Source organism: Manis javanica, chromosome 3 (genome assembly GCF_040802235.1).
Source record: "Manis javanica isolate MJ-LG chromosome 3, MJ_LKY, whole genome shotgun sequence".
Lineage (NCBI taxonomy): Eukaryota > Metazoa > Chordata > Mammalia > Pholidota > Manidae > Manis > Manis javanica.
This window is the reverse complement of record NC_133158.1, coordinates 8,317,882-8,343,770: the sequence shown is the minus strand read 5'-3', so window position 1 is coordinate 8,343,770 and position 25,889 is coordinate 8,317,882. Positions and strand designations below refer to the sequence as shown.

Genomic DNA, 25,889 nt, shown 5'->3' with positions numbered 1-25,889 from the left:
TCCAAAGTCTGAAATAAGCCTTTGCCAGAATGTGAACCCTTTCTGCACCCACGCACCTGGAGGGAGATGGCGGCTCTTGTTTAAAAAACCTGCCAACTTTCAAGACATAAATGTTCCCCTTAGAGTCAGTGTGAAGCTCCAGGCCAACACGGTCAGGCCATAGCCATCCCCAAAAAGGGCACCACAGATGGAGAACGAATCTCCCCAGGCCACATGGACCCCTGTAGCAGATTTCCTGTGAATGGATTGATCTATTTATTCCTTTTATCCAGCTGATTTTATAAAGGGCTCAGCATGAAGGAAGTAGAGAGAGAGCCCCCACTGGTCCAAGGGCCACACCTCCAAACAGAAGGCTTTAAACTCCACCGCTCATTGCCTGTGGCCTCTTTCAGGACACCCAGCTCTCACAGGACAGTAGCCCAGATGGATTCTGCAGGAGCGCTGCTTTAAGGATTTTGTAAACCACTGGTCCACTGCTCGTTTTTCTATTCCATCCTGCCTCTAAAATCACTGGATGAAAAACAAACCAAAAAAAAAGAGTGTATCCATTTTATGTACGTCTCAGATAAACGTATCACGGAGTAACCTAACCAGACATTGCTAGATGAAACTACTAACATTTCAACTCAAGGTAGATGGTTTCACAAGCTTTTATTTTTCCTTCAGTATTGGAGGAGGAAGTACCTTCAGCAACTCCATTTTCTAACTAGGTCTGTACTTCACTTCACCTTCTAATTTTTTTTTTTTCTTTAGGGCCATCTTGACCTGGCCATCTAATCAGGAACAAGGGAGCTATATCCACAGAATAGCTTATGACTGGGTATGACTCTATCATCCGGGCCTCTGAAGGGTACCTGAGAACCTGACATAAAGGCGCTGCCCTTTCCTCTGAGCAGAAAGTAAGAGAGTTAATAAATGAGCTGCGCCCCCTCCGCCTCTGCTGCTTCCTTACCTACTTCCTTTTGACCTCCTATTTCAGGCAACTCCATTACCCACACGCCCTCATTCAGTTAGAGCAAGGGCCCTCTCAACTTGCAAACCAAATGTATTTTTTCAAGGCATTAATTTAAAAAGAATCAGAAATGCCCTTACATAAAATTTAATCAGGGAAGGCAGCAGGGTCTAGAGGTGAATTTTCAGGCTTTGGAGTCGGCTGATCTGGGTTTGAGTTCTGACCCCTTTATTTAACATCCATGTGACCTTAGACCCGTCCCTTAATCTCTCTTGATCTGTAGTCTAGGGATAAAAATAACACCCACATCATTGGGTTAGTGTGAGGATTACATGAGTGAGTCTAGTTAAGAGTTTAATATGGTGCCTTCTGCCATGTAATAGTAGAAATTTCCATTAAAATATGTGGGTAAGACATTTTTATTGACTGTAAAAAGAATGCTTGGTGGGTACAAGTGTTTGTAGAACCTGATAATAACTCCAAGTCCATGACTTGGCAATCACTGAGGAAAACTGTTTCTACCACTCAGCCCTCTTTCTGACACCCCCACAAACACATCAAGAAACCCACTGGCCAACTGAGGGACTTTTATATAAATTTCAAGTAATATGTCGTTGGTTGCTTTTTTAAAGTGCATTGAAAAAAATACAAATAGAACCCACCCTTCCCCATGACAAGACAATGCATATTTTAAAGACCTTGTCTGAAATAATAAATCAGAAGATCAAGCTTGTTTCTTATTAGATGTGATTTTCTTCAGGTAGTGGTTGAAATGAAGAATTTACATTTAAATGAAAAGATTAATGACTAATATACAAAGCCCCATATTTAATCACCATTTCCTTAACACAAATAAATTATATTTCTATACAGATCATTTACTTTAAATCGGCAATCAAAAATGATAGGGGTGGTATTTTATAAAACAATTTCTGTACCACCAATCATTCATCTCAGTTATAAATACTTCCGAGGCTGCTGGCTTCACACTGTTATTTGGGAATGATCTAACTGTCGGTATTGTAATTTGGTTGTAAATACATTTGAGAATGTGTGACTCTCACCTCATAGAAATATCTTAAACTGAAGGGAAAGACTCACTGGGAATGACTTACCATGTGTGGTCTGTGCCTTTGCTCTTTCCCCTCAAATGTGGGCTAAACATGATTGCTCCACCCCCCAACTCCAATTTTGACAACTGTTAAAAAAAAAGAAATCTGATACCCTCTTCCAGAATATCTAACAATGAAAACCTCAAGGGATATATTTTCCTCCAAATAAAATGTGAAGGAATGTTCTGAAAAACCAAACGTTCCTTCTACTAGCCCCCAGAGCCCCTTTATTTCCTGTCAGTGGTGATTATCACTTTGTTTTACCAACCGGCAGCCCAAGAATCACCTTTCTTATTCTGAACTGTTCTCCTTCAGAAAGAGGCCTCCCCACCACTAGCACCATTTAGTCCATGCCACATGAATACAGAGGGCGCTTGGGGCACTGGGACCTCGTCCCTAACACCTGACCTGTAGAACTGCAAACTTGGACAACTCTGTCCTGTGAAAGGGGCCTGATAGAGGACAAATTACCCCAGGCTTTGAGTGGTATCTGCTCTCTGTCTGTGGCTTTAGGCTCGATGTTGAGCAAATGTTGAAATTTGATTTCCACCGACTAGAGACTTGTAATGAAATGACAAATTTGCACTACATAATCTATCTCAGTGGGGACCAGCCAAGAAGGGAGTCGGTAATGCACACACTGCCAAACAGTTTAAAGTTACTAGTAGGCATTAGGGCATCCTCTGGGTCCTGATCATCTATGGAGCTTTTCCAATTCTTTCCTTCTCTCCCACTCCCCACTCCCCATTTTTCCCTTGCTTCCTTCCCACCATCCCTCCCCCTCTAGAAGTGGCAAGACGAGACAATGATGGTAAATTGGCAAATGGAAAGAATAGAAAGTTCTTAGACATGGTTTGCCTTTTCTTTGCCCCTAAGAGCTCAATATAATTCCGGAGCTTGGCTTGCTGTTTAAAAATAACACCTCCCATACAAACTGGCACCTCTGCTCTCCATTGATCTCTTCCAATTGCTGACCAGTAAAATTAGCCCTTCTTCCTTTGTGGGTAAGAGGACAGCGTGACATGCAGGAAAAAATAGAAGCACTTTCCTCCGAAAAGCATGCCAACAGCCATCCTATCAGGCTGGGATTTTTTTAGCTCCCAGGGTTCCTGATTTGTGCCAATAGTGAATGTATCAGAGGAGGTGGTTGGACTGGGGGTGGGGGGTTGCAAAGGGGTAGGGATTCCCTCTGTTGGCAGTTTGGGTCTAAACCCTGGGGAGAAGACCTTGCTTGTGTTGCAGAAGTCTAGTCCAAAAAACTTTCTACAGTTCTAGCCAGTGCCAGGTCATCTCTGAGAAGAAAATCTAGCTACATTACACCCATGTGTCCGAGCTGACCTATAGGAAAAATGCTGGCACCTAGCTAACATTAATTAAAAACACATATAATGACTCCCATTCCTGAAAGATGTGACTTTACCTGGTTGGGGAATAAAAAAGGCTAAGGCTCGGTGTCTAGTGAGCCTTCCAGACTCAGCCAGGGGCTGCATTTGATGCACTTCTATGGGTGATCCCTCGTGTGTAATAGAAAAAGATGTGGTCCAGTGGCTAATGAAACCAGGACAGTACAAAGAACACATATACCTTAATTTATTGTCCCTCTGTTGCATTTGGAGTCTTATCCAAAAGACCCTTTAATGAGAGCGCTCTCAGGTGGGAACTTGCCTGCCTTTTCAATAACACATGGATAATAGGAAAAAGGCAAACAAGCTCTTTGTTTCTCACCAGCACTCCAGTCACTAATCATCTTCCCCAAATTCAGCTCAGGCTTCCGCCCAAGTGCATTTCGTCTTCATCAGCATTGCCATTTTCTAGCTCATATTTTAGAGAGCATTTGGAAAGCAGATATTTAATCAGAAAAGTTTGGGATTTATTTTTTCGGACACCCAATCTGTCTTCTGAGACTCAGAGACAGACAAAATTGCTGTTGACTATGAAAACAGCAAACGTCTGTGTCCTTGAGAAGCACTGAAGCCCTATGCTAAACGCTGGGGCTCTGGAGCTGGTGGATCTGGTTCCAATCGCAGCCCCACTGTTTGCTGGATGTTTAATCTCGGGTGACTTGCCTAAATCCCCAGCGCTTCAGTTTTCCCATCTGCAAAAGAGAGATAACTCTCTAACATGTCTATTATTGAGGCTGCTGTTGTATTGGTCCTAATACAAGAGAGGAAAGCCAACATGGGCTAATTCGGGCAAAAGTGGGGGGTGGCTCTCTTACAAGAATTAAATGGAGGTCCCATAGAAATAGGGTGTCTGCAGACTTCATTGTCTAGCGATAGGACAAGCCGGATGGCGCTGTTACCTACATGGAAACAGAAGGCAGGAACGCAGCCGGGCCTTAGGGAAGGCGGACACTGGGCACAGGCTGCTGCCAGGCACTCACGGGGCCCTTCCCCCACCTCTAGCCTCCATTTCTCGGTGAATCTGCAGCCTTCCTCCCCTGTCCTGTAGGCTGCCTTGTTTTGCTCCAGCCTGCACAGAAGATGCATTGGCCAGAGCTCCTGAGCATAGTGTATGTGTCTGGCCTCATGAGGACAACCTCCCTGATTTCTGTCGATCTCAATTCCAACTTTAGAAGGAGGAGATCTGGGTGGTCCAGCTTGGGTAGGATGCTGCACCCAACCTTGGTCTGACTCAATGAGGTTGGGGCAGAAGGTCGCACTGTATGGGATGGCTGCTGGGGAAGGGGACCCATTGCTTTTGGTACAGGTGAAGATTAAGGTTAGGTGGTTAAAGTACACTTAAGGTTAGTTAAAGGGGAACTGGTGACCTAGAAGGACACCCCCAAAAGGTATTCACTACAAGAGTAAGGAAGTGGGAGTCCATAAAGCAGCTGGCAGGGAGTAAGCCCTGAGTCAGGGAACGAAATTGCCCCACCATCAGGAGAGCCTCCTAAGGTGGGTTAGAAGTGGTCTTTCAGCATTTACCCCCATAAGCCATGTGTTTTCTGAATGGGATAACGGGAAAAAACAAACACCCAGCAGCAAACAACAATGTTTTCCATCACAGAGTCAGATGTTAGGCCTGGCATGAGCCTTCTGTTCTTTAATGAGTTGGCTTATAATGCAATACAAATAGAGTTGTTTGGGGCTGGAGGGAGCTGATGGTCTGTTTGCCACTAAGGGATCCTCAATGAGGCTGAATTCACACCGACCTAAAGCCGCTTCCATAAACTGTACATTCTTAAGAGTCACTGGGGGCTACCCTGAAACCAAAATAGCAGCTCTGAGCTGGAAACCAGGACTGTAACTATGCATATTTCTTTGAGCAGTTACAACTTCCAGCCAGAGCACTGACCCATCTCAGCAATGGTTCTCGGATGCTCCCGGAAAGTCCTCTTGTGTTACAGTCTCTCCCTTTCCTGTTGCTCTTCCTAAATTCTGCCGCTGAATTCATCTCTGCCCTCTGTCTCACAAGGATTCATTTCTCATACGCAAGGAACGTGGGGGCATCCCTTTCCTTTGTGCCCGGCTCTCCCCCCACATGCAGCAGTGTGGCGACAAGACTGTGGAGCAAAAGTTACACTGGAGGTTTTGATTAAGCTGCTAAAATATGAGAAAGATCAGTTTCCAAAGAGGTTCCCTAAGCAAAACGTGCTACAGAAATATCTGGAAAGTGGTTTCCTGACTTCTGAGCTCCTCACCTCCAGTGAGGCTATAAAAGTGTTGAGGAGTCCGAAGGTATGTTGAGGGTATTTCGGGAGAAAGCTGTGGTGTGCAGGGAGTCTCCACCCCGTCCTACACTGAGAAGGAAGGAGGCTACAGTCGAGGAAAGGGGCTTCCCCACAGGTCAGGGGCCCAGGAGGTGGGGCTCGACTCCTGCCTGAGAAACCACGTAGGAGGGAGGGAAACAGAGACGGCTGCCTGGGACGGGCCTCCATCCCCACAGCACGTCAGGGTGGAGGGAGCCGGAGTCTGTCCTAAGAACTGGATGTAGATATGGGATTGCAGGTGAGGGGTGACCTGCAGCCACTCTATCTCCTCCCCAGGAGCCTGCCTGAAAGGGTAAAAGAAGTCCACCAGGGACTGGCTGTGTGGGGAGGACTGAGCCAACTCGGGCTAAAGGGCAGGGGCAGGCAGAGGGGTGAAAATGCACCCAGACAGCATGAGGGGCCCAGCGAGGCGAGGGCCTCACAGGGGGAAGAGGCAGCTTAAACCCCGTCAGGCTGGGACGGCACCCTGCCACCTTCCTGTGGTCCCACCCACCTGAGGAACTTTCTCCGGGGCTGCCACCCCCAGGTCTCCTCTCTTCCTGGGCTCCGACCCTCGGGGAGACAGCAGAGTGGCGACTCTGAGGCAGCAGAGGTGAGAAATCAACGTCCTGCTCTCTCCCTTCCCCAACGGCAGCCTTGAATGGGGTGGCAAGTTGCCCGTCTAAGACTGAAACATTTAAATAAAATTTTTAAGTGACCACAGAGCTTAGAGTGATCAGAAAATTCTGAGCCTGGCTGAGCCTTCAGCTGGAGGCCCGGGAAGAGCTCCTTCCATGGACTGAATTTCAAGCGGACTGCACCAGACAAAAGTGAAGTCGCTTCAGTGACTGTGTCCCATGAATCCCACTTGTTTAATATTAACCGCCTCTCCAGAATTAACATAGAAATGAAAATTTAGAGAAGCGCCTACTCTAGGGCCTCCACAAATGTTCTGGAATGACTGTCCAGGCCAGAAATGGCCAAGATCAGACCAGTTAGTTCATGAAGAAGCAGTTAAGAAATTGCAGAAGAAAAATTTCAAGAGACGACACAGAGAGTCAGGAGCTAGAGTGGGCGCAGGCGCAGGTGAGGTTGCAGGGGGTTACCCATCCGGGTAAGGCCCTGCGCGAACTGTGGGGTGTAAAGGAAGGGCAGGAGGCCGGCAATTACTCCCCTCTGACCTCACTCTGGGTGACGCAGGTCTGCCTCAGCCAGGAGGGCCTTCTGCAGGCAGCACATTTTACACAGAACAAGTTGCCCAACCAGAAAGCTGGCCTTGACCTCAAAAGGGATAAGGAGAGGGGTGGAGATGAGGACAAGCAGTGATTAATGGCAGGTCCTGAGGCTGTCCTTCAGTAACAGCAGGGACATCGCTGACAGTGATGCTGAACAAGGGACACATTACCTGGGAATTCCTCCCAGCTGCCTGGGCCAAACTGCATGAAGAATGGAGTTCTTCTGGGGCTTTGCCCCAGAATGGAAAAGAATGATGAAGTACAGCTCTCCTTGGTCCCTCAAAATAGCACTTTTAGCTCTTCATTTGAAAGGCACCCTTATTTACCCGTGCTCTCAATAAACTCTGTCACAGCAAAGTCCTCACTTCACAAAGTGCAGTATTAAGAGTGGCCAGCTTCACTGCCACATACGGCTCCTGTTGGGAATTCCTGCTTTCAAATCCACATTTCTCTTCCTGGCTGGGACCAGTCTTGCTTGGTATGTCTGTCTCTTTCATTCAAATGCATTGTTTCTCACCCTTCTATCTGTCCTGAAAATTAGCTGCTCTCTCCTCCCCCTCTGCCTCTGAACAAAGATACTCTACGCTCTCCAAGTTCATGTGGTACATGCCAGCCACATGCAGACTGACCTGCAGATTCTAAATTCCAACTACAAATTCACAGAAGAGCAAACCTGATTGCCCTTCAGACCGACAGCCCCACATGGCTGTAGGCAGCCCACCCCCACGGTGTCCAGGGAAGGCTGAACATGGGAGAAGGGCAGTAATCCTGACCCAGGCAGACCTTTTAAGATGTGCCTACAACACTTAGGTACTTCCTAACAGTGTGTTGAATGGAATGGCAGTCAGAGAATTAGGATAAATAATTTATATTTAATTATAAATTGCACTTTCTTCTTGAGGGTGCCTAAATGTGAGAAACAGAATAATTATAACAGCATTTTCGTAAATTAAGTAGTATTAGGTTGAACCTGAGTCACAGCTGGATGCCCAGCACAGCAGGGGTTTAATAAAGGCTTCTTAACTGTCTCGAACTCTGTTGAATTTAATTTACCTTGATTTAGGATTTCCTATATGCAAAGTGCTTGACAACAGTTGTGTTACCTGATGTTTGCAGTCTTCCTGGGAACCTGAAATACTTTCAACGCTCTCTGTTTTATACGTGAGAAGATACTGTTACCCAGGGAGACTCACTCATTTGGGGTGGTGAGGAGGATTGGTGTCCACAGTGGTTAAGGACATCAGATTAGGTCCATATCTTGGCTTCTACACTCAGTGGCTCTTGGTCAAGACAAATAATCTGAGTTCCGCATTCCTATCTCTTAACCTGATGCGATACTATTCACCATGCCAAAGTTTTATGAGGGTTAATTGAGAGCCCAGGGCACAGAAAATACTCAATATGTTAGCCTTTAGTAATAGCTACGGTTGTTCAAAACTTGACAGCATGTTCGGAAAGAGTTCCTGTCCTAAAGAAGAGTCCCAGGAACACCGTGACACAAATGGCTGAAGAGCTCATGATGCTCTTCCCTGATGGCTCAGTGTCGCTGGTATGATCTGTACTCTCTGGTCATGGGTTCGAGTCCACATATGATTTCCTGGATCACAGAGTGCGCCCTTCCCCGTGGGTGTGGGCCTACTGGATCCCCCCTCTTTAAGGGATAGGCAAGCTCTAGAACACTGACTTGAAGGGCTGGAGGAGGAATTACCTCCCTACTCTTAACGTAAGAGCAGTGAAGCAAAGGCGCCTTTATGGAGAGGCCATAGACGCTGTTAGGGCCAGTGTGGGAGCTCCGCGGGAGCTCTGGGACAGGTTCAAGGAGGCCTCAGCAAGTAGAGAGAGTCACAGGTCCACCATGACGGGCGTACCGGGGGACGGTGTGTACGGGCGACCCGAGGAAGCAGCGGCCGGGGTGGGGGAGGGGGGAAGGAGAGCTAGAGTTAAAGGCACCCCTTTGGGGCGCTGAGCAGTATGCAAATGGACTACCACTCTTAACAGTGACCAGGAAGCCATTTACAGGCTGATTATTATAATTATATGCTAATTATCATAATATTGGTTGTATGTTGACTGGCTCTCTTACCACAACTGGAAGAACTCAAAGCTGTTATCCTACTAATGCGGTTGTGGTTCACGGTGTTACTTTCAGAGAAGGTGAGTTAAGTCAGGCCACAGGATGAGCATCGGTACATTCACGTTTGGTAAAGACTTTGACTTGGTCATTAACCATGGGTGCAGAGCTATTTTTACTTGACCAAGCACCATTTATTCTTTCATCTATTACTTCATTCATTCTACCAACATTACTGAGCAGACCCTGATGAGACCCACATCATCTTGACTGTACAGTCTGGAAGGTGGAGTATCTAAGTGTACCATGTATGCAAATAGTGGACATTTTGTACGGGTTAAACTTGTCACTGATCTGGGAAATAAAAAGAGGAAAAAGTACAGGAGAAAGTGCAAAAAATACAGGAGAGTTGGTAGATACAACCAACGTCTGCTTTATCTGCTGTTAGAACTAAAAATCTTGGCTGAGCTGTAGAGGGTCAACAGATGACCGAAGTATCACCCAGAGAAGCAATTTCAGCTTGAATTCAGCTCATAAGGATTCTAGGTGAGCCTCCACACAGGGAGCGTGAATCCACAGGTCAGTAGAAGCAGATGGGGATTGATATGAGTGCCCTTCAACATTAAGACCTGATTGTGCCTGTCACCGAGGTTGGCAACACGGAAGGATAGGGCAGTGGAGCACCTTCAAGCTAGAGAGTCTACAAATATGGTTACAAATCCCAGAAGGATACAAATGTGTTCTGCAAGGGTCCGGCACTCACAGGAAATTGCTGTCTTGGGAGACAATTCCCAGACTGAGGTTCTTCTCAAATTTGGCCGAGTTAACATAGCTAAATACCTGATGAGAGTTGATGAGCAACAGCGCTTCTTACAGTGGAAACTCTTTTTAAGGGGACTAGCAGCACTGGCCAGTGGCCTTGTGATTTCCTGTTCTGAGAGAAATGATAATTGAAGCAAAGCCCTGCTGTTCTACAAGTCCTTTATTCAATCATCCAATCGCAGGCACCAACCACATAAGGGACCGCTGAGAAGCTCTGAACACAACGCAGTGTGAAGTGGATGCCTCGCCTCAGGGAGAAGACAACTGGTCTGCAAGAATGTAACAGGGGAGATTTATCCAGTTGGCACCATGTTGCAAGGCATTAAGCTGCATAGCCTGAGCTCTGTGCGGAGTCAGGCCTTTGCCCTGACAAATTTTATGGAGAGAATGGATAAACAACACCTTGAAAATGAAGAGTCAGCAAAGTGATACTGTGAGGGTCTAAGAAGACCTGTACTTTATCATTCTTTCCTATTCTAGAAGAATGCCTTGTAACTTTAGACCATGTTATTGGAAGGGATCCCTGGGTATTATGTATTTTTTTTAAGCACCATCGCCAGGAACACCCTACATGTTGTTTGTCACCAAAACACATGGAAGCTTTCATGCCTTCAGCACCTGATCTGCAAGACCCCACAAAACACACCGCATCCCTCCCCTCAATCCAGACCTCCTTCCCTATTTCAAATCCTTAGGAAAAATTGAAGAGGTTGAAACTTAGGAAAAAAATCAGTCCAATCCAGTGAGCTTCATAGGCAGAATGAGGACTTGCTAGTTTGCACACTGGTCTCTGTTCACGTGGTGAAGGGATACGTCATTTCCTGTGTGATTAATTCTGGACCATTTAAAACACACTGCCAAGAAAACAGAGTGTTGTGTACTGGTGGGAAAAGAAATGAGATGAAAAATATGCCTGTCCCATCGTTCATTTGTATTGATCTAGATGTACAATCCTATGCATCACAATTTGACAAAAGGTTAAATATTAACAGAAGAATCATTAATCTAACAAAACAAATTAATACAACAATAGCTCCCCTGGCTGAGGATCTCCCCTTCTTACCATGGGGCTCTAGATGGACTGAGGAATCCTTCAGACTGGCATTTACTACCTTTCTTACAGCTCCAACAATGAACTGGACTGGATCTTAAAGAATAAGAGGTTGTTCTGTTAACAAAGGACTTAAAGAGATGGAAGGCTCTCCCCCTGTAGCGTCAGCCATGTCAACCACAGGGACCTCTTACAAATGAAAACATATGAAACACCTAGCACGGAGCTTGGCAAAAATAAATTTTTTAAAAATTACTTAAGAAGTATGCTATAGTGTCTTTTGGGAGAAATTTTTCAATGAATTTTAGCAGGTTCTCCAATTCTTTTGCAGTACATTTTTCTTCTGTTGAAATAATTTCATTTTTTGTACATGTTTTCCTCAGTTTTGTGTGTGCCTCTTTCCTTCCTTCTCACAGTCCTTCAATCCAGGAATGCATCCATGCATTCGGCCCTTCACTCACCTAGACACTTACCCATCTACCCACCCATGCATCCATCTTTGTACTCACGCATGCATCAGCCACATACCCAACCATGTATGTGTCTACATACCCAGCCACGCATCCACCCAGGCTCCCATCCAAGAATCAGCCCCTGCTCCCATCTGTTCATGTGTGTATGTATCCATTCAGCATTTGGAAGAATAAGTTTGAGGTGGACGATATGTTGGATTGTGGGCAGATTGGAGAGGCTGAAGCCTGGGGATGTTAATGACTTACCCAAGTCACTCAACTAATGTTCTGTCTAAAATTGGAGTCAGGGGTCCCTGTTGCTCTACTTACTTAGAGCTTATAGACAAATGAACCACACCAAGATTATATGTATTTACTGAAGATTGCAAGATTTTGATAAATTGCTAAGGAAATTGTTAAGTTCCTTCCAAGAACTGAAAGAGAAATAAAAGTCAGAATTTCAGATAAAATATAATAAGCAAGACCTGACCACTATAAAAATTATAGTCACAAAGTTTATAGTAGAAAGGAATATGATCATTTTCCATAAAAGTCTTTCACTGAGATGGCTAAATTCATTTGCCTGAAGAGAGATGATACTTCACCTTTACCAAGTCATGCAAAACAGCCCTAATCAATCCCAAAGACACTTCACTGTGCAAATTTATTAAATTTTTCAATGATTCTATGGATCTTATTTTATATCATCCTTAAAATTATTGCCCATATCAACTAAAATTGGATAGTCCACACATAAAGCACAAATACACACACAGCAACATCGAGAAGAAGAGATGAGCTTATCTAAAGAACAGAGGTGATCAAATTTGAAGGACCACTTCTAGCCTAGGTCTGGCTGCTTATTTTGTGGTGCCCTTCTCCTAATACCTAAGTGATCTGAAGCTATTTTATTCACCAGCACAGAATCCTTGTGAAGGCAGTCGTCTCTCATCCATCATTTAGGCCGCACCGAAAGATCCCCTTCCTGCACAAAGCCCTCTAAAGAGGAGAGAATGTTTTCTCTGGCTTCATCTGTTCTAGATCTGAAACATTCCCACCTCTAATCTTTTTTCTCTGTGTCCTTAAACATGCACTGACCTTCACTATGAAATGCTGCTCAGTGGATCTCCATATTCCTGGGCAGGAATCCAAGCTCATTTATATGAATTCTATGGGACCCTAAAGCCTCCCGGACAGGGACTAAATCAACAACACCTCCAAGATGATGGGAAATACGGAATTCTGGTAAATCTGTAATACAGCAAATGGTATCACCTTTATTTTTAAATGAAAAATAAAGAAACTGGGATAGTGTGAGGAATGGATCCACAGGAATCACAAACCACTACTAAGGAGATTTTAAAATTCTTTGAGGCACTTCAGAGGAGAAACCATTTCAATTTTCAAGCCCCGTGTATTAGAAGGAAATGTTTTGTCAGAATCTGGGTGTTCTAATAGGTGCTTTCCAAGCTCTAATTTATAGAGGCCCATTTTTGTTTGCCTTTTTATTCCATGCAGCCCTGGCCAACTTCAAAGATTGATGAAATCTGAGAGTGGTATTAGATTTAAAACCATTTCAAGATGGGCTTTAAGCTGAGTGAGAATGAGTTGGACAGGGAAGGAAATAGAAAAGAAGGGAAAGGTTCTGTGGATGAAACTCCTGGCCTTATAGCAAATCGAAATGTTTTTATTGCAATTCCTTTTGGACATCTTTGAGGTGGTCATGATGGCCTGAGATCATGCTGCCTGCCTTGGTGACATCTGAATGAAGGTATTATGGGGTAAAATGGATTGTAAATTTATGTGCCACCCACACAGAATGAGAAATTCTCTAAAACCAGTGCCATTTCAAGAGACTGCTCCCTGTTCACCAGCTATGGAATACTGGGTTATGCTAAGCAGATAAGCAGTTACACAGGGTCAGCATCTGAGCATTTATTTTCCTCAAGAAGCTTAGTTCCACACTACAAGGAACCAGGTACAGAATACTGATAACAGTTTAATGATTTCTTACTTTGCCTTCAGGGGCATCATCAAATCTTCTTGTTCTGATTCTATCAGAAACCAAGATTTTTAAGCAAGTAGCTAAACAAAATCTCCATAAAGTGAGAGATGCCAAATAAGATTGAAAATGATAAAATGTTTAGAAGCAGTGATTGACAATTATTCTCAAAGCACAGAAAAAGAGTTAAAAAATAAGACATCTCCAGTGAGCTAAAAATTAATGTCCAGTATAAATTCTCTCTGCTATGCTGATGCTTCAATGCCTATTCAGTTTGGTTAATACTAAAGAGGTGACCCCACACCACTCCTTTCAGCTTTCTGTCTGGACAGTAACAGAAGACATAGTAACACAAATAGTCTTTCTAAGCTCCTAAATGATAACATCAAGGTTACAATGTAGGCTTCCTAAAACACATTTTAAATATAAATTTTTACATGATGTAGTTGAAAATTATGGGCTAGCATATGGAGTCTACAGACCTGGGTTATCACATTGACTAAGCCGTTATGAGTGAAGCATGTGGTACAATTCACTTAACCTGTCAGTGTCTCTATTTCCTCAACCATAAAATGGGGAATAACAATCACTATTTCACAGAGTCATTTTGAAGATTGGAAATAGCACATGGAAGGTTCTTGTTACAGTACCAGTCACGCGATAGGCTTTCCATAGTAATCTATGTCTGTCATTACCCTTAGTTAAATCCTCAAATCTTTCCTAACTTTTGCTTGCCATGAAACCAAGGTTTTAAGTAATTTCAGTTTTAAATGAATTCTTAAAATTATTCTTCTACTGTTTTTCCAGGATACAAGCAAGATAGAGAAGGTCTCCTGGTTGGGATGTTCCCACTTCCATCCATTTCTTTTCCTTCATATGCATCCGTTGAAGGACCTGTGCCATTTGATCTGTGCAGTTTCCCACTGTCTGGGTGTGACTGCTTGCACACTCAAGAGCAATGCAGCCCATTCCTCTGTCCTTGGTACTTCTCACCAGTCGACAGCCAAACCTGAGGCTTGATCAGATCAGATTTGGTCCCTTTAGCGAGACAGCTGGTGGCAGAGACACATGTTCTGCTTTTGCTCCTTTTCTAATGTTAATAGTCATTAATGCTCAAGGCCTGAAAACTTCAAGAATTTATAATGATATTTTAAATTCAGATTTGAGAATACAGGAATTTCACTTCATTTCCCCAGGTTATATCTGTATAAGCACGAGTCTCAGAATAACAACGCTAACAACATCAATTATTATTATTTCTGAAAATAGGTGAATACGTATTTTTACATATGTTTTCCAGTTTGTCCCCATTTTATGGTTGGTCTATGTCCGCATTGTCAGATCAGAGAGCCACTACTTAGCATAATCTTCCCCTTTTTTAGTCATAGATACACAAGTTAGAATACATGTAATGTCCACTTTCAGTTCTTATATTGATGAAAGATACTTGAGTTCTTACGCATGAGCATTATGTATGTCCTTTTTTATTGGAAGATCTTTTCGCTAGACATTAACTCTTTCCTCCTTACAGAAGAAAAAAAACAATCAAAAAGTCTGATGAAACCTATCGCTTCTCTTACAAGTCATGCATTCCTCTTGTCTACATGCCCACACATTATTTTTTCTTTGTTTAGTCCAGACACTCTGCTGGAATATATCTTGCTGTTGGTTAATATTGAAAAACACGACTTTTCAATACGTACTTAAAAATTGTTTTTGATTCTAGAAAAATACTCTTAATTATAATTCTTAGTATTCACTCTTCTCTCTTGCTTCAGTCTCCTTTTTTTAGGAACTCCTGTTATCCGTATATTGGACCTTCATTGCTTATCTTCAATATTTTTCAATTTCATATGACTCCTCTTTATCTCTTCATTTCTTTTTGGTTTTTGAAAATCCCCTTCTTTTCAGCTATTTTTCTCAAGCCATTATTTATTGTGTTTATTTGCTCCTTTTTTTCCTTCTAGTTTGGCCACTATTTCTAAAATCATGACTTTTCTTTTTATTTCTAATTCTTCCTGCAGCTCTGTCATCTAATTTGAATTTTTCTAATTTTGATTTATGTTGTTTTGTCATGTCTTGTATCATATTCTTAATGGCTTTTAGATTGCTCTAAAATAGCAGGTCCCAATTTTGATGTGTTTTATCTATTCTGGCATGCTTTCATCCTGTATTGATAAATTCCAATACTTATTCTCTTTTCTTCTCATAACAACTTTGTATAAGATTTTACATTAATACTTGCCTTTTGCTCATTTCTATGTAAAATTAGTTCCTTTGAACTCTTAGAAGGAAGCTTGGTTCAGGGAAGCTTTTTTAAACCTCACAAACTGAAGTTCAGCTGAACTACTACTTAATGTAATATTAAGTAATTTCAACTGCTATTAAATGTAGTATTAAAAATATGTGGCCTGCTTTTTTGAGATCTCCTATCTCTTCTTCTCACTCACATTTTTATCTGAACCTTCTCCTTCTTTCGTATCTATTGACCCTGTGGTGGTCAGTTTAGATCCCACTCTCAACAGTCTCCCCTTGGTGTAGAGCCCTACCTGAGGGGACCCTGAGGGTCAGTTTTGAGAGTTCATACAGACAAGACTCCAGATCTTCATAGCTGACAGTCACCCCCCTGTTATGGGGAACAGTAAAATCCCTGCGAGCTTTAGTTGCTCTTTTAACATTGGCCTGCCATGCATTCCAATTAGTATCTGTTGGTTTGTTGGGGCATCTTTCTCCTGTTCTCGGGTCTCTAAAAAGCCCCATTGTTAGCTTTCTCCTAACAGATGCTGAACATCTGCCTATATTCTGTGGGTTGTGGCATACACTGTCACCTCGTTTTCTTCCAAAACCGTGAATTTGGTTTTGCTAATTTCTCTGATTTTATGTGAAGATTTGGGAAGATCCAAACATTTTGCTACCACTGCCCATCTTCCCCAAATCTCCTGAGAATAGTTTTAAAGAATAGAAATCATTATTTGATTTGATCTACCCTAAAGTAGGTTTTTGAAAACAAGAAAGCAAATCTGAGAGAGTGGATTTCAGTTTTTGCTGGGGTACTTTAAATTTGTTTTTTAGGAGGGCAATAAGAATCCCTGAGTTTTAATGTTATCAGAACTACTGGAGACTACAGGTGTGGAATCAATAAAAAAATTAAGTAAATATTTTTCATTATGCAGTGATATTTGAAATTGATCCCCTAGTCCTCTCTGTTGTCTCGGCTCTATTTTTCCACCTTAAACCTCAGTGGATGGAATTTTCTAAAGTACTTAGAATGCTGAGCCTGATCCACAAAGATCTGATCCTAAATGGACTGTAGCCAGGGAATTACCAAACCAGGGCACATCCTGTTGGCAGCATTTGTGTTCTGGACATTCTGTTCTGAATTTCCAGCTAGAGGCAGAGGTTCTTAAATGCAATCTTCTTGTAACTCCATGCTGACTTACTGTGCACAGGTAAGGTGAATTACTTTATTTATATATTTGAATTTAAGCTGTTATTTTCAGGACTCCCAAGTTAAAGATTTGCAATATGCAGAGTAATTAGTATTGACTAATGAAGATAACTTCTCAGTAATTTCAACAACTCTATGTGGCTAAATAACATCCGTCCATTCCAACAGATCTTTGTGGTAAGACATCAGCTTGCAGGATCCAACATCTCCTCTGTTTCCCCTGAGAAATCCCGTGCCACACCACGTTCAGGGCAAAGGCCCCTAATCTGTCTCAGCTGCATGTGCATGCCCACCAGTCCTGCTCTAGCCAGGATCTGAATGCTGTCCTTCAAGGAAGGAAGTTTTGATGGTGCCAAAGAGAAGGAAACTCAATTTAATATTGACTATAATAACCGAATCCTGATACTTACAGATAATAGCAATTTTCATTGTTATAGTTAGGTGCTTAAGCCTCCTTGGATAGAAAGCAAAGATGAAAAAAAGTACTTATCAAGAGAGTTTTGTGGAAATAGACAAAGCCACGTAGATACACACATAACTTGATATCGGTGTATAGCAAACAATTCTCTTGCTTGTAATGTATATATCATTTACCCAGAATGAGGATCATTGGAGTTTTATCCAGTTTCAAAAGAGAGAAACAATTTAAAACCCTTCCATCTTGATAACTTCCTCTGTGATATCTCCTTTTAATGTAGAACACCTCAGAGAAGAGACAGGCCTCTCTTCCCCCCATCTCTCACTTGGGTGAACTCAACAGATTGGAATATATTGGAGTTAAAATGACTCAACTGCATCAGATATGAGATGAGAAAACATAGTAAAACAGGTTTGTGTTGCATATACCCTCTTCGAGATGTTCAGGTTGGAGCTCTTTCAGGCCTTTAAGCAAGACCCTGCAAACCTTCATATTTCAGCTTCCACATGAGTCACAGAACCAACACCTCCTCCCTCTCAATGTCCCCTTCACTGCCATTTGTCTTGCCCCCATGGGTGAACGAGGCATGCCAAGGCACCGTGATGGAGAGGTCACTTAATGTTCATTTATAAAGCCAAATCTCCTGTGCTCTCCATAATTACCAATCAATTTTACATAAATAGCAAAATTAAGCCCCATTATTCTCATTTGCCACAAAATTAGAGGAATTAATTAAACATGGAAAGAGTGCTGATGCCTGCCAAATCACTACTTCCAGTAGACAGAAACAAATTCAGGAACTACATGCAGGCAGGAAAGAGAATCGTCAGGGCATCCAGAGACACAGGAAGTGATGCAACTGGAAAGATTTCGTGGGTAATGCAAGTTTGAAAGCACCGGTATATCCCCAGTGCCTCTCTGGAGGCTAAGACGAGGAACATACACCCTACGTTAAAGAGATGGAATTAGCATCTTTACAATGCCAGGTGTAGCAGAGTTCTGGGTGTTTTTTATGGAAGCTGTGGTTTGTGTTTGGTTTGAGTTTGAACAGAGTCAGGAGAGAAGGCAAACAGAGGGTGCACTTTCCAGTTTAGGTCTGTCTGAGGGATTCCAGTTGTGTGAGTATTGCTGGTGAGCTCAGCTCACCTCCCGAAATCACATGGCTAGAGCATCCATACTCCTCTATGAAAGGTCAAGTTGTGTTTCAGACCATCTTCCCGAAATAAATGAGGAGAGGAAGGGCATAGCAGATAAGGGTGGGTGTTAGGACCTTCACAGTTTTGGGATATTGGGCCTAACGATGGTCAGATCTGTAATAAAGTTTAGAAATTATGAGGCTGAGCATGGTGAAGCAGTTTCATAAACCAGGAAAGATTCAAAAACAAAAGTGTTCTTCAAGGATTGTTTAAGAGTCCTTTGCAATTACTTTCGTTATGAAACAATGAAATATATACTATTCCTTAAATAAACCCACCAAAAATGATACCCCTTTTATCTGTTGGGCCGCAGGAAAAATCTTCATATCTTCCTTAATGAGATTTTTATTGCTTGTGTAAATATGTCTTGTGCTGAATTTTTGTCGTGGGATCCCTGAATTACGTTACTGTGAGTTGTTCCTGGTAAGCATGCAAGCATCCCCCCAGTTTTTGCTGTGAAAATGGCTCCTTCTGGCAAAGGGAAAGCAATTGGAACTCAGTTTAATGAGCTGCCGTCTGTAAATATGCCATTCGTCTTCTAGCTCCGTGCTGGAGTTATATTTACAAAGGGAACAGATAGCAATAATTATTTTGGGTTGTAGTTAGTCAGTATTAGTTAATGCCTGAGCATAATTGAGAGGAAATTAAGACAAGTGTAGATCATGGGCACAAAACAGAGGCTAAATGATTGTCTGTCGGAACAGAAATTTTACCTATATCTTCAGGCCTGGACCGGGGAGTCGGCTGCATGGAGAAGCGACAAGTTTCTCACCTGAAGCCCACTTAGCAAGAAGCCTGTGCAACCTTTACCATCCGCTTTTGAATGATCACGAGGTAGGTTTTCTGTTCTAGGTGTTCCCTCCCAAGCCAGCTTTTCTTGATGACTCAGTACGCTTTTCAGCTACTCGTTTTTCCTTGGACCCAGTGGAACCCAGGGAGGGTAAACTGAGTTCAATATGAGTCAGAACCAATGAAACAAAGAAAGAGGGTCAGCCATTCCCGAAGTACTCAGCGCCTTCCATGGGCAAATACAAAACGTGAATGAGCTAAGTGTTTTGTTGGCTTCTATTACTGGCTGACTAGTCTTCAAAACTTCATTCTTCAGATCTGTGACACAGTCATTAGTATAAGACAATCATACTCAGAAAGGTCCCACGGCCTCTCCTGGTGGGTATGACGGGGAAGAGTTCATTGGGAGCAGCCTGCCTCGGAGTCCAGGGGCTGGAATCCGACACGGATCCCCTTCCGGTCAATTCTGTAGTTTGCGGGGAGGGGAACAAGATCATAACATGCGGTGAGGACACGCACAGGTGTGGGGTCAGACATCTCTGGGTAATTGCTCAGGTTCCAGGACTTGCTAACTGTGACATTGTGAATAATTGACCTTCTAGTGCTGTCATCTGAGAGGTGGGGATAACACCAGAACGCGGGGGGTTGGATGGGCTGAGTGAGGTCAGTCACGTGAGGCGCTCAGTCCTGAGCCAAACACCATAAAGGGCTCAGTCAGCTGGGATGACTACTGCTTATGATCTTGTTTCAACCTGCCCACCGTCCCCTGAGAGCCGTTTAAAACCACTATTTAAAGGAGCATAGCAGGCTTCTGTGTTGTGTCTGGAAGCAAAGAAAAGCTTGGATCTGGGCAAACCCAAGGGGAGGAAGTAGGAAGTGTCAGGTTTGCCCCTGACTGGCACAAGGGGCCGAGTGTGAGATTGCACTGGCAAAGGGGTGACCGACAGAATACACCTTTTGTCTTTTGTTAGTTCTGGCTTTATGTATTTGTGTACTTATTGGTTCAAATGTGAGGCTTGGCAGAATTCTACCTCAAAGCTGATTTACAGTTCGTGAGATCAGTGGAGAGATGCTGGGCCTGAGCAGAGTGGCCGTGAGGTCCAGGTGACAAAACATGACAGGCTTTAGGAAGAGACGGTCCCAGGAGCAGGCCACCCCCTGGTGCCGCGGGACTGAGGGCCTCAGGAGCACACAGAGGCAGCCCCACTGGACAGCCCCGATGGCTGGGAGTGCCCACCCAGTGGTGGACGATGGGGCCAGGGAGGCACATAGTGGGCAGCAGCTCACACATGCCTCTGGAGTTGGATGTGAGGCACATTTGGGGGAAATACTGAGCAGCCAATTTCTAATTACGGGGGCATAAATGATTTTAGAATTTAATCACTTGCACTTTGATGTCATAATCATAGAATCGGGAGCTCTAAGTACACTAGGTTGGAATTCACATACTTGGAAATAGGTTGGCATTCATGGAAACACACAGCACTCTTCAGGTGAGGCACAGGGGGCTCCCTGACTCCCTCCAAGGAGTTGCCACTGTGCTATTGTGCTATCTTTGTCCTCCTCTGTTTTCAGTCAGAATTCCAACCATCTGGCTTTCCACTCCATTTAAAATCCTCTGGGAAAAACAGGCTAAGCCTGCCCCATCACGAACCTGCTCAGAACACCTGGGTTTTTGTCCAACTCCAGAGAGTGGCCTCAGCCAGCACTGTCTGCAGGGACCAGGGGCAAATATGCACCCCGATTTCTACAGGTTCTCAGTTTTGGTGGGGTCTGTTTGATTTACATCTCAGTGGTGAATCTTGTCTCTGAGTAACTACCCTCTTGGACAGTATCTTGAAAACATGTCAAACTTTTTAAAAAATGCAAAAATGACCAAGAACTCTTATGTGCCATACCCTTCACTGAAATTTACCAATTATTAACATTTATTTCTCACACATACATACTTTTTTCTAAAAACCATTTCAGAGTAGGTTGCATATTTCATGTCCCTTAAATCCTTAATACTCCAAGTGCATGTCCCACAGACCACCTCATGAAACAGGCTGCCAGAAGGGATTCCTTGGCTGAAAAAATGTGGAAAACCTCCAAGCTGAGGCCCCTTTTTAAAACAAAGGACTCTGAGAGAAAGCATTTCACAGTGCTCCCGGGGCTGCACAGAGAGCTGCCTGAGCTCCCCAGGGGTGGCAGGGTGTGGAGGGGGATGTGTGCACAGCGTGCACGTGGCTCCCAGTCACATTCCGCCGAACAGCTCTGGGGAATGTCCTCTGACCACCCTGAGAAGGAAGCAGGCCTCCCTGAGCTCCGGGGCAGGCTCTGCACTCGCCCTGCCTGGCAGGCAAGCCTGAAACAGGACGTCTTCCCGCGGCAGGAATGAAGTGGTCCATCCTCAGGAACTGAGATTTTCAGGAGCGGGGCTGGAGCCGGTAAGGAGGGCTGAAGGCACGGAACAGGGGTGTCAGCAACAGCTCCATTTGTGGAGCAACCAACCAGGCATTAGGCACTGTTCGTTGAATTATTAACAAACAGCTGTCTTCTCCAGATGCAAATTGTTGTTAGGCCTGAAAATGAGCCCTTCTGACAAAAATCCATCCTATTTGTCAGTGAAGCGCTTTCAAACCCCAAACGTTAATAAGATGAAGTTTGACAGCACATGGGAAAGTGAGATGCTCACCGACCCAGTCTCTCCTCTTCCAAAGCAGGGACCTAAATGCGTGTCTGCAGGTGAAGGGCGCCAGCGATGAAGGGAAGTGGAGCAGAAAGAGAGAGAAAAGGAGAGAAGGGAGAGAGGACAAACGAGCCCTAAATGAAGGTGGCAGGAGGGTGGCCCTCTCGGTCCCGTGCTGCCTCCGCTGCAGAGGAAGGGAGCCGAGGGCCCTTTGCTTCTGGGGCACAGAGGAGACACGCTCAGGAAGGACATAAAGTAACTCTGCCGAGACGAATGCCTTACATGCGCCTTGGCTCTGCCCTATGGCCGAGTTCCACCAACCATTCAGGAATACGGGGTTATCCTGGGATACTGAGTGTGCCCCAAGCCCCAACCTAGACGAATGAACGGAGGCTGTGTTTGTGGGTTCAGTAGCTGCGTGGACATAAGCTGAGAGGCAAAATCCACCTTGAACCATTCCACAGAAGCAGAGAACAGAGCATTGCTCTTAAAAAGGAAATCTCAAACTAATGAAGCTGCTGTGAAACAGAGAGATAAACAGAGGCGAATGCCCTCGGGCAATGAAGATCCACGGGCCACTGACTTAGTGTCTGACGTAAGAGGGTCTGCCCTGGAGAAAACCGTTCCTTGCTAACTGTATAGCTTTAGAAGCCTTGTGAAACCTCTCTGGGCCTCGTTTCCCTCATCAGTGAAGCGGTGATTAAAAAGCATTCCTACCTGGTAATGCCACTGTAAGGTTTTAAAGAATCTCTTAAAATAAGACATGGCACATATTAAGGGCTGGATAACTGAGAGCTGTGATTGCTGCAGCTGATGTTATTAATGTAACAATAATCCATCCCGTATTACATTTCCCTTTAGCAGCTCCGCAGGACTGGGGCAGTGAGAGCAGAATTACCGCCCAAGCCAAAGGCGCAGGCTGCCGCGCTTCATTTGAGAGCGTGGGGTTCGCTGCAAATTAACCCTGATTACCTCTTGCCTGGTGATGCTGGTTACTTTGGGGAGCATGAGGCGACTGACATATTTTCAACGTTCATCAGTACAGTCGCAGTGTACTGTGACCGCCTCATGTTTCTGCTCCATGGATCAAACAAGACAATGCAAGTGAAATGCTTAGTCTACAGCAACATTTAATAAATAGTTGCCATTATTTCTGCTATTATCAATATTATTACAGCAATAATACTACCCCATGATGTAGAGTTGAGTGATCCAATTTAAAATCTAATGATCAAATGCAGATGGAGGGCTCAGAGGCAGCCTACCTGTTTTCCAGAAGGGGGTTAAAAATTTACTTTGATATTTTTCTGTCTTTTTTTTTTTTTTGGTGAGATAATGAATAAAAGTTTTGTGAATTCTAAGATGTATTTCATCTTGTGTCTGTAAAATTTTAAAAAGAAATTTAAAAAGCCATATCCCAGCCCATGGCCTTCAATGTATTTTGCCTCCTACATTTCATATTCAAATTGTTATGGGTATTTATTATCCCTGGTTCTCAGCAACGAGAAAACTGCCCTTTCAGAACCTCTGGCTAGAATGCAGGAGAAACTGCGCCATCTGCTGGCCGCTTGCGAGAACTGCCTGGGGGAATCTGGCCACAGCCTTGTAACTACCCTGGGTGGTAAAGCTGCAGTCGGGCAGAGAGTTGTCTGCCCAGTGGGTTGAGATCCAAGGGGCATGCAGCCCTCAGTCATCACGGAGGGTGTCTGGATGGTCACAGTTTGAATCCCACTGCCGTGCTGCTAGGCATGTGGCATCTGGCCCTGGCCTGTCTGTCAGCACAACACCTGCTTTTGCAATTCCCCAGGCAGATGATGACTGAGCAGAGAGTAGGCCTGAGGTGCTAATCATGCTTCTCCCTGGGGTTTTGGTCCATTTATGGCCTCGTGGTGCATGATAGCCTGTTGCTTCCTGGCCGTGGTTTGGGCTCAGGCCACCAGAGGCTCCCGGTCCCCTTTACTATTTCCTTTCCTGGGCCTTAGCCACCTGTCAGGCAATGCGGCCATCAGGAAGAGGGACACACAGAGCACTGTAGCCACTGCCCCACTGAGGCGCGTGGGGAGAGATGCCGACCCTCCAGGGCATCTCTGGTGAGGGCTCCAGCCCTCAGGTAGCAGTTCAGGCCAAGTCACCATTTCAACAAACTGCTTGCAACCATACAGACAGCCTCACACAGGATGAATGGCTCCCAGCACCTAGCAAGAGGGCCTTAGAGACTGTTCCTGACCCGAAGGCACAAGTGTGTGGCTGATAAAGAGGCTGACCCATACTGAGCCTACTATGTGCCAGACATTGTCATACGTGCTCTCACATATTAATGTATCGAATATTCACAACAACATTATGAGGAAGATACAATTACTATCCTCATTTTATAGGTGCAGAAACAGAGGCACAAAAAGATTAAGGACCTTGTACAAGGACTCACAGCTAGTTTCACAAGGAGCTGGGATTCAGACCCAGGCTGCCTGCCTCCACAAGTCCTATGCCCAACCTCTAGGTTTGATTTAAGTAATTAACACCAGAAGGCTAAAGTGTGCATTTGGATAGGGAAGTCACAGACCCCATGGATTCTCAAATCACTGGTAGAGGAGTTCTGGATAACTGGCTCCCCCACAGTGACAACGGGGACTCTGAGAAAGACCAAGGATGGTCACAGTTAGAGAAGAGGGAATCTGGGAAATGGGAAGCCAGTAGAACCTAGGGAAAATCAGAGATGAGTGACTGCAGTAAACTAGACAAGATGAAAGAAAGAGAACAGGAAGAAAACAAAAACAAGTGGACAAAACACTTATATTGCTCTGTATGTTTAAAATCTTCAGACCTAATAGACTCAGCTCAACCATGGACCCTGGATGCTGGGAGGTGCTGAGCATGGCACTGCTGGGGAAACACGTATAGGTGCAGGTGCCAGACCAGGTGGGTGGCTTTGATGTTGAACCACTGCCAATACGGCAGGGCAGGTGCGCCCTCCTACATGCCTTTATGGGCTGCACGGCTCACACACATTTGTCCCCATGCCTGGACAGATGCTGTCACTCACTCACCCACACAGGCTACTGGAGGCCAGGCACTGGGGGTTCTGGGGGACCAGCACCCTTGTGGAGAGTACCCCACTCTCACAGAGTTTTCATTCTAGTGGGAAGGGTAGTCAGAATGCAAACAGGCAAATTAAATAAGATAACTACATATCAGAAATCATACTCTCACAGAAAGAAATAAGATGCTGTTCTAGAGAACAGTGGAGAAGACAATGACCTATTGGTCACAGAGAGGAGGAAGCAGGGGACACTAACCTGGCCTCACATTTCATAGGGCCTCATGTGTCCAATGCTGACGGCACCTCCACAGGAGGATCCACACGATGCCTGGAGCACCATGGACAGGCCTGAACGATGCTCACACCCTGCAGCTCAAACTGAGTGCCGTGCAGGACAGACCTCACCAGAGGACTCCTCACACTACATCCTCAACCCCAGTGTAAGCGAGAAATAAATATGACATGAAATAAATGTTCCATCATCATGTAAAGAAAGAATTTTAGTTTTGTTGTACTTTATACTGTTATGCATGACTTTAAATATTGTAAGTACTCAGAAACGTGGGCACTTGATTTGGCTTCTCATTAGGGGAGTGGTGACTGGAGCCTCACAGTCAGGCATCTCCAGGGCTGGTGCTGAACAAAGGCCCCTGGAAGGGGGCAAGGCTTTGAGGCCGAGACCTGCAGGAGCAGAAGGTAACAGCCACGTGAGAGGAGGAGAGCACAGCCAGCTGTGTATTAAAGCTGCTGTACATTTGGAGCGCGAAGGCCCCTCTCCAGGACTTGCGTTTCACTGAACATGTAAGTACTGTTAGGAAATAAAAGATCCGGGTAAATTCCGGTAGGAAGGTTCAGACAAACTGATGCTAATTTAGCCAAAAGTGAGTAGAACAAAGCCCTCCTCCACAGTTAAATGCAACCCTTTAGCTCGAGTCCTTG

General features: G+C 44.5%; 2 long non-coding RNA genes across 2 annotated transcripts in view; one reads left to right on the top strand and one right to left on the bottom strand.

Moving 5' to 3' along the window:
* The window catches only part of LOC140848310 (uncharacterized), a 290,563-nt gene that overhangs the window by 163,648 nt on the left and 101,026 nt on the right, over window positions 1–25,889 (bottom strand). The window lies entirely within an intron of this gene.
* On the top strand, window positions 21,260–25,423 carry LOC118972515 (uncharacterized). The gene is made up of 3 exons (XR_005061543.2): window positions 21,260–21,668; window positions 24,733–24,829; window positions 25,226–25,423. It is a non-coding gene; the product is annotated as an uncharacterized lncRNA (long non-coding RNA).